We start from the raw sequence: 10,234 nt of genomic DNA, 5'->3' as shown, positions 1-10,234 counted from the left end.
CTACTTCAGGCAGCTGTTAGCCACAAAGCTTACCGGGTTCGGCAAAGAGGGTATATGTAGGGGATAATAATTTCTTGTAAATATCGTGAACATAACGATTTAAATCAGCACACGGCACATGGCGGTGCTCAACAAGGTGCTTCGGTTTAAAAGGTGGATTGGACTGCAACTTAAAGCAACTGTTTCGGGAAAGAGAAGCTCTGACAGGAACAAGAGTCCAGCCAGCCCAAAATGATCACTGAATGGTAGAAAAACGGATGGCCTACATCAACCACATGTAGCGCAAAACATTGGCGCCTTTCCCGGTCGCGGCAGGGTAGCAAACGAGAAACAAACATTGAAATCTTTCTGCTGAATCATAGATTGTACGTTATTTGTGCTACGAACAACACGAAATAAAATTAACGAAAGATATTTCAATTGTTAAATTTATATTTCAGGCACGTGCTAAAAATTGATTTGACGAACTGTCGCTTTATCAAAAAAAAAAAGAATAATAATAAAAATAATAATAATCATTAAATCACAATACACAAAATAATTTCTACTTAAAGTAAATAAATGAATCACTTACTATATCTGTAGCGGATGACGCACGAGAAATCATGTAAATATTTTTCACGTTTTAGATAAAGATATAAGATGAGCTGTATCAAGATGATCAACAATTATTTGGTACCTTAGAGCTAGAAATACCTTAATCGATCCTTGGTAAAATGAAGGTAAGCCTAAAATTGAGGTGGCTCTTTCACACGAAGATGCGGAATCAGAAGCAAATCATTAACATTAGTGACTCCGGTCATTTAATAGTTCACTGTATCTCTCGAGCCGTGACCCTCCTCATCTTATTTTCCCAGTTATAAGCATTAGTCGCGCTATACTTCGATCTTCCAACCAGCCTTAATTCGGTAGTCTAAATTGTAATCATTAGCTAATAAAATAAAAATACACCTCCGAAACGGTGGTCATATTTGGCGCCTGTACACTCATTCCAAAAGGTAGAAAAGCATTTCAGAAGTGAACCATGATCAAAAGTGAATCACAGAAGGGAATTAGGCGTGATATCTATTAACCAACGGGGGTTTCCTACTCCTCATTGCCTAAAGAAATCCTCTGTCCATTGGAGGTCATCATTAGTCGCATATGTACGAGACTGCCTAGGTCAGACAGTTCGTTTTTTCTCATCCGAATATGAGAAGCAACCTTCTTGACAGAGAGAAAGCTCAATGTGGAGAGGCTGGCATGAACGAAATGAAGATCTCGAAGTAGTAAGCGTTTTCTCATGGCCGACATCGGATAAATCTTATTGTACATGCATCTTGTTCTATGGATACAACGGGCCAATCGGGATCTTGAATTCGCGCATCCCCAAAAAGTATGAGCTACGACAGGGTACAAGAAGCAAACTGATTCAAAAAGTATAACTCCTCATTACGGCACAAAGAGACTGTTGCGTCTGGTTGTTCGTTTGCGGGGCGCTTCCTTCGAAATGCTTCTTTTTGTCGGTGTTGATACAAAGGAACGAAACCGTAGCATTCGGGTATCTGTTTTGGTTTGTACGAGCAAGCCCACCGTTCCAAATGGACCGTCCTATCCACCCAGACGCCATGGGTCCTTTATTTATTACAGCGTTTTTTGTTCAGGTGTCTGCCAAAACCCCGAAATACATTGAATCATAAAGGAACGCATCATTATCTGGCGCATTATGGCGGTAGGTCGATGGTGGCTCATCTCACTCACGTTTTCTTTCATTTTCGTCACGAATCGGTCCGTTGACTCAAGCGCCATGCGGCATCCACATCGAGTACAAATTTGTATCGCAGTCATCGCTTCCGTCAACATTCGTGTTCAGTGGAAGCTGCAAAAGATATGGCGAGTCGAGAGAACAGAAAGGTGGTAACGAACAAAACACAAAGATTAAACGTGGTAACTGCCTTCCAAACTTTAGAAGGATGGCAAACCATACCGACAGTGGCTTGGGTCAAAAACGGAACATGAACGGCATGATTATTAGGAAGAGAATTGTAGGAGTCCGTTCTCAGAGAAGGAAGAGCAATGAATCGTCTGCAAATGACTGGGAAACATAACGAATAGCCGGCAAACGATTTCTAAGAGAACGTTTCAAATAGCAACATAAAAATACATACAGCTCCTGAAAGACAGCCATAATTAAACGTTTGAAACATTAAAATCTCATTAAAATGCCTCCAAATAAATAACATCTCTGACAATTTTTATTGTTTCTCTGATTTGGTCATCAATACATGGACGAACGCTATGTTGAATTGCTACTGATCCCTGGAAACACGTAAATAAATAAATATGTTGGCGATATTTCGCGACTGATTTAAAGTCCCTTTTCCAGTGAAAATTGTATAATGGTTTAAGCGCAGTTTTTGCTCTTTGTAGTCGTTTGAGGATCTTCTTTCATTTGCATTGTTGATTGATTGGTACAGAGTATAAAATTCTTTTAACAGACACTAGCAAGTGTGCAATTGTTCATTGTGTCATGGGAAGCCCTTTTGTTGTTCTTGCAACATGGCCGAGGCGCAGAGGCGTGTCTTTGATAAATTTACAAAACTGTTCCTACTATTAATGTTGCATAAATAACGTGCCGTCCCCAACCCAAATTTCTACTGTTACTTTGCAACCATACGAGGAGACAGAAACATTGTCAGGTGAGGAGGAGATTTGCATTACGCCATGCTTAAAGTAAAACAGGCACACCAATGGCCCGGACCTTAGTCCAGCAAGGAAGCCTTCTTTTCCGTCTGCCATGACACAAGCCTGCAATTGAACGAATCGAAAAGGACGCCCTCCAAAGTCCTTTGAGTATGAACTATTCTGCCATGTGCATGGCATGTCCTTTTTGGGCGTTGTTGAGCGACCGCGCAAGACAGGCAGAAGTCCTTTGAAGCCGCTTTGAAAACAACAGTTTCAGGACACAGGTACAACACAAGACTGAAAAATGCGTCGCCCTCGACGAGCGTTGTGAATAAATAAATTGTATTAAATTGCACCCATCAGGATGTGCAGCAAACAATGATGGTAACAATGGTAGGAGTTGCTGGAAAATGGCAATGAATTGCTTATTTTCACGCTATCCACCTTCCGCTCCATGGAAAACATTACGAGACATATCAACTACATAAGAGCTCGCAGGTAGAGTTGAAAACACAGCAAAGGTGGAAGTGCTATCGGTGCTATTTATCGGTTTTTCTTCGGTGCGGTTCTATCATGCTGATGTAGGTGCATTGGAGGGGTGTTGAAATTATGGGACATTTCCGGATGTTACACAACTAAGCCCCCCGCCACCGACACATTTTAAACAGCTGGTTTTTAATCCATCAGCTTGTATCGCTTCCATGTACCACCGCTGTGTACCGCAACAGAGGATCAAGTATGCGTTGCATTGTTTGGGGATTATATGAAGCTTAGCAGATTAATCCTATAGTCGATATGAGTGGTTCAATATTTAATGTGGAAAATGTAGGTAGCCACTAATTCCATTTGTCACTGTTTTCACTAACGCTTCAAACGCCTGGCACAATCGGTGTTAATGGAATTCCGATACAGGAACAGGTAGTTGATGGAAGGGATTTAATTTAATTTGTAATGTCCAACTTGCGTTCATCCTACATGGGGTTGAAAACTGAATGAGGCTACCTCACATTAGCAACATCAGATGAAGATTCAATGAAGTGGAATGGAACATCAGATCAAAATACTACTCTGCTACTCTTTCATGCTTTGATTCTTTAGTCGTTTTCCCACCCTTTCCCAGCTTCCTATCGTACAAGATTGATCAACCCACAAGAGCAAACAATGGCATCATCCCCAGATTACAACATTTAATCACTGATAATGGAATGGTTTCGGTTTGATGGTAATGCCTACGTCCTCTTTCTTTTGCAATTGCTGCGGAAGGCGATGACGAGAGCAAAACGCTGTCCGGTCGCGTGTTATGCAAATAAAACGGATGCATACAAATACCCACAGCTATGTACACACATACACTGCTTACACTGTTTCATGCGTAGGTTACAAGCAAGTACAAAATGAATCGACTCAAGCGATTGATATCGATGATGATATGGAGAACAATTCAACCAGTGAGTGTGGCAAGCAGATGAACGAGGACCCTTTTTGCATCAATGATGAGTTTCTATCCCTTGTGTAGCAGCAAGTGAACATAGAAGTGGACGCTGATTGCTTGTAAAAACAATTTCAAGCTCTGTCCCTTCAGCTTCAATAAATCGAAACCTCGGCATAGCCATCAATGAGTCAACTGACCTGGCAGACGCGGCTGCTTTTCAATTTCAATCAATGAGCTGCAATGTTAGCTTTGTTGGTACTTTTAAACACGCATGAATAAATGCATATAAACGAGCATTTGCTAGCTCAGAAACGTGTGTTTTTCTCGCTCGCACGGTAGGGCATAACAGGAAAGGACATCATAAATCCAATGACCAGTAAGAAAGGTTGAGGAGAACCGACGACGAAGAGTTTCATTTCCGAATAGCCGTTTGAGCTCTGGAAAAGGTTGATTATACCTATTGTTTTTCGATTTGAAGCGACGCATTAGGGCATTATTTCATTTGTTTGTCTCATTTATTGTAAGTACACAGGTACATTTCGGTAAGTGATGACGACGATTATTGCAAAGTACGCTTTGCATTTTATAATCAGGATAAAATGTTCATGTACTTCTTTTATGCTTGAACTATAATTCTAGTACGGCATTTTCTTATTTCTACGCATACGGTCAACCATTTGTAGCGTTCCAACAGCTACTCGAAAAAAACTGAATATTGTCCGTTAGATGTATGATGTCCTTACCTGCTGTGTCTTACCATTGGAGCGAGAGAAAACCCGGTTCTTAAAGCATAAAATATATATTTAAAAACAAAAGATTTATAACTATCGAACAAAAAAAATGGTTACTTTTACAATTTATCAGATGACAAGAAACAAACACTGGTGAACTTCTCGTAATACATCTTTCGAAATATTTACTGAGCAATGTGATCGTAAAACAACGAAATCACTGTAGCATTTTTTCTCCAAATATAAGCACGAAGATCATATACAATGCTCTCTGAGCTAGCCCCATCAACATAATTTCCAGCTTTCTCACCATCAATGAACCTGTAAAGCTGCAAAAGCTGTAAAGCTGACGAACAGGACTTTGGATGAATCGAACAGTGTCTAACGATGAACAAGAATTAGCAAAACGAGTTTTTTGCTGGGCGTATCCTCGTGCTCTCCTTTCGAGTAATCTTCAGCTTCAATGCGTGGGAAAGCGTTTCCCAATGTCTGTGACTGTTACCCGAGTATCGATGCAAAAGCAGGGACCTTACCGTTCAGCCAATTTCGAATGGTTTGAGACGTTTGGTTCAGCCTGGTAAGGTTCCCCTGCGACCGGTGTCCACTGCTAATTATATGGATGGTTAATGATTGAGTTAAACTAAATCCTCTACGGCTACATAAAAAAACGCAACGACTATTAATTGGCAACCTTGAGCCACGTTCAATACCATGATTGTGCAGCTGCAATCTTCAGTAAGCTGTAGGACCGAGAAGATCATTCAAACCTATACGCGTACTCGTGACTCATCCGTACGAGCTGTTATGCTTTTACAATCCTTGTTTCCAGGATCTGTCAGTTAAATGAATCATATGTGAGTATAAGAAGTTAAAACGTGCTCTAAAGTACCTAAATATTCAGAAAACTCAATAGTTGCAGAATTGCCTTTATTTTGTTTGTCTGTGGTGGAGTTCACACTTTAACTGGCTTTAACTACATTATTACATCGAAGTAAGTAACATGTTAAAAATACACGTATGTGAACTACTGTGTTTGTATGTTTAGTAGGATAATGCGACGGTGTCTAGATAGAATGGAAACCATTGTAATCAAAATTGTACACGGTACAAAACAAAACGGTAGGTAGCACATTTTGCAACTGGCCCTGTAACTAAACTTCAGAATGGTTTTAAGGGTGTTCAAGGGATGCGTCTCAAAAGCATTGTTGCGGGTGTATTTAGCCTGTGCGCGTAGTTCAATGTATTTAAAGTTTGCCAATTATAAAAGTCCACGATGCAGGTGCAGTCTTGGTGGTGCAACCCAGCACTTCTAAAACTTTTCCGAAAACTACTGTGAAGATTGGAGCCGATAATGATACCGAAATGTGTGTAAGCCACCTTCTATAGAGTCGCACATAAAGAACGCATTTCCGTTTTCGCTGTGTTGCTGCATGGTTGAAGGTGCGTAATGCAAACATGGCTATTGAAGTCAATCCGTGTCTCTTCGATCAAACATGCTACTTGCAACGGGTTTGAATTACCAACATGGTAAAACTTGTTTCAAAGTCGGTTAGAAAACGTTCCTTTTAATCGTTGTTTTAGCTGTCCGATCAAACAATGTATTGTGAAACTCTGCAGACTAATTAGAGCAAATTATTCAGTATTTGGTCATCACAGCTAATGTAATTAAGTGGGCCAATGTGAAAGTTCAATTACTGTGGAAAAATTGAACACTTAATGTTTAGTTAATTTGGTTTCATTGTATCTGCCATCGGTTAGAACAGCTATAATCGAAGACGGAGCATGATCTGGGCTGACTTTTGCACAGGTTGGAAATGGTTCGATTCCCATTGTTGCCGATCAGAAATCGGGTTTATTTAAACCAAATATTGGGAGAAAAATAATGTATTTTTTTCAAAATAATTCCTAAATAGTATAAACCTCTTTAATATGAAGCAATGGGCTTATGTATACTGTTGTTTATTTTTGTGTTGTCTAACAGTTGTTTAATAAACATTTGAATCCGTTCTGCTAAACCAGTGTTCTATGATAACCAAAATTTGGGACGATGAACGCGATATGAACAGAAGCGTAACAAAATTTGCGGAACGGATATGCGATGGTGATCATAAATAACAGCCTTTGCTTTCAACCAATTTTTATTTTAAAGACCGAAAAACATTAGATCAAAGAACGAACATATACTTAGACACACGTTAAAAAGCCCTATGGCCACGGGATCGAAGGAAGGATCGCATTGATCACCTGCTCTCATAGGATTACACCAGTATAGAGAAGAAGAATAACGCGTAGGGTTTTCAGTTCTTTTATGGTATTCATTTCTTCATACTGAATGTGCAGCAACCATGGTATGTTGTCCGATGCAGCTGCTTGTTTTGACATTCATCTTTGTTTTTATATTTGAGTATGCTTATTACAGCAAATAATTTATTCTTTTCAGCAATATAACACAATATATAAGAAGCAGAAGATTGCTATGTTATTAATTCAATATCACGCATTAAATTAATTAAAATATTTCTGTTGAATTTATTTTAAGTTATATTCTTTAATATTAAAGTAATGAAAGGTTATCAGTGCAACAAAAACATGTTTGTTTCGATTTCATTAATAAATTCTGTTTGATAAATTAGCAACAAAGTCGAAATTACGTTAATGTAAAGAAAAAATGAACATTTATGGTACAACCAGGTTTTAATGTTTTCTTCTGCTTTTTTGTGTTCAATTTCTAGCGTGCATTAAGGCCAGTGTGATGTGTTTTTTTAAAGGCTAAGAACAAATACTTTATACTAGTGGTACTGCATGACTGCTAACAGTGCAACAATGTATAACGCCTTGTTAATATTGGCCAATATTGGCAAGTACTCCTATTTCCGTTTTGATCGGTTCAAATTAAAGCATGACATGACAAAATGTGCCAACTGCTTTACCAACAAATGATACAAGGATTTTAACGTTTTAAAAGTGCACCCTCAAAATGAAATATAAGTAAGGGGACAAAATCCAAAAAAACATTGCTTTAAGGTGCTTAAAGTTCGAACGGTTTGATGTGAAGTTTTTCTCAATTCTTTAAAGCTAAACTGTCAGGTTCATTTTATAAATACAAACCAAAGACACTATTAATCATGTAAATTAAAGCACCTCACAGCATAGTAAGTCTTGTGTTTTCTGAGCAAGCTCAATAATACTACAAAACAGCGTCCAGTAAAGAAACGAATCGTAATGCAGTCAATACCTCAAACTGAAAAGAAATCAATCACCAAAACGGCGCACAAATGACTAATTGCTTTCCGTTCCCTTTTGTAGACGTCATCTTCATTACGAGAACGTCGTCTTCTTCCTCATGGTTGGCATCAACTGTACCCCGCATTCTATGGTGCTGAAAGAATAACAAATGACGAACGATGACAATCTGTATCACTGTTGACGGAATGGGCATGATTTAGCAAAAATTCTAAATTCTAGCAGAAGTAGTGTCCGATACCGATGGAATATCCGACAATTTTGTTTTCATCCAACTGTTAAACGCAGAACAACAAACGTGGATTTGCGAAAGTGGTTTTCTAGAATGTCGAATAGAAATGACAAAATCACGTCCTTCGCAGTTATAATAACCAGTCCTAGTTTTGTTCTCCCAGCAGTATGGGATGAAAAATCATCAACAAACATGTAACAAGGCATGAGGGTATGATAAAGATTTCCTGACAGACAACGAGCTTGGTATCGCCATTCGGTTTCGACAATTTTTGCGATGTTGTTAAGAAGCAATACGCCAAACCGTCAATCCGAGAAGCATCATGGATTTTTAGAATTGGCAATCAAAAACGAGGTACAATATTGAAACCATGTAAGGAACATATCAAATAATATCGATGAATTTTATTATTTTCTTTTGACTGAAGTAGGGGTTCAAAATTACATTAGAGACATCAAATTGTATGTATGGCCCTTATTTGTTAGTGTAAATGTTTACACGATCCAAGACTCCAAGTTCTCCACGACTAAATATGTCATAACAATACGGCTGTGAATGTAGAGTAAGATTATATCATCCAAAATCTTTTTTTTATTTTTTTATCGTTCAGAGATACATTTGCCACTTTGTGAACACGTTTCATGTTGACACTCTGTCAATAGAAATATCGATTGCATAATAATATCAAGTGACAACGATTTTTTTTACAAAGAAAAATGCTTTCCTTGGTCGCGAAAAGGTAAAAACAAAACTGTAATTTTCAGTACATCTATCTTTAAAATAAATTTTATACATTTTGTTTTTCAATAGAGATATCATTTTGTTAAATGGCGTTTTGTTAAAACTAAAACTTATATTTGAAATGCTACACACACAAAATTTGCATGCAAATTTAGCGTTTGCCAATACCACGCCTCAGATATTGACTCGGACCTTGAATCCATCCGAACAACTAAAATCGTGTTCAGATTGATTTTGTTTTTTACATTTCCTTCGTTTATATATTGCCGGTCATGCTCTAAGGCCATAAGAGAATCGAACGCCAGTCCAAGACATCGTGACGTTGTCATTAAATGCACCCTGCCGCCCTTTTTTCCTGATCATCAAACGTTTGCGACAAATCGCCGATGTCGTGGTCTTGATGATGATAAACCGCGGAATATGGCGCGTATTCAACGAGCAGAGTAAAAAGTAAACGTCGATCTTGACCACAGCATCAACATTTTCTGCGAGGCGGAGTCCGCAGAATGACAACCATCGTTGTATTCGTGCGTATGTGCGACAAGGCTGAAACCACAATGTTCCCATTCTTGCGTACCACGCAGGGTTATACGATTGAATTCCTTTTCTACAGCAACGAATATCCTTATCCCAACCATAGATTTCTCCGTCACTCTCAACCACATGAGCATTTGTCTCTTTTAGTTTTTGCACTCCGTTCTATAATGCGTGCTGTATCTGAAACTCCACCCATTGAAAGCTTAATGCGGTACAATTACGAATATTTTGTTTTTTTATCAGGTTCAATGTGTTACTGGACATTGTAAATTTAGAATTTCTGACAACTTGATATACAGTGCGACGATTATTTTACTAAATATTCTTGTTTGTAAAAGTTTTGTAAAAACTATAACAAAAAATAAACAAAATAGACAGTAAGAACGTTAAGAAGCAATAGATTGAAATGATTTTTAATTCAGATTTTAATGTGAATCATATCATCAAAATTTTTGCTTCCGAATATACGTTGGAGTTGCATGATTATTTAAGAAAAATCTGTTAAGTATGTTTTCTTAGCAGAATAGAGAGAGTCAAATCATGTATTCTTTTAAGAAACATGGATTGCCCGTTTATCATAAATAAATAAAAATAACCAGAATTTGAGTTTTGTAAGCAATTTGTTATAAACAGTAATTTGACGCTCATGTATAT

Source organism: Anopheles merus, chromosome 2R (assembly GCF_017562075.2).
Source record: "Anopheles merus strain MAF chromosome 2R, AmerM5.1, whole genome shotgun sequence".
Classification (NCBI taxonomy): domain Eukaryota; kingdom Metazoa; phylum Arthropoda; class Insecta; order Diptera; family Culicidae; genus Anopheles; species Anopheles merus.
Note: the sequence above shows the minus strand (reverse complement) of the source record.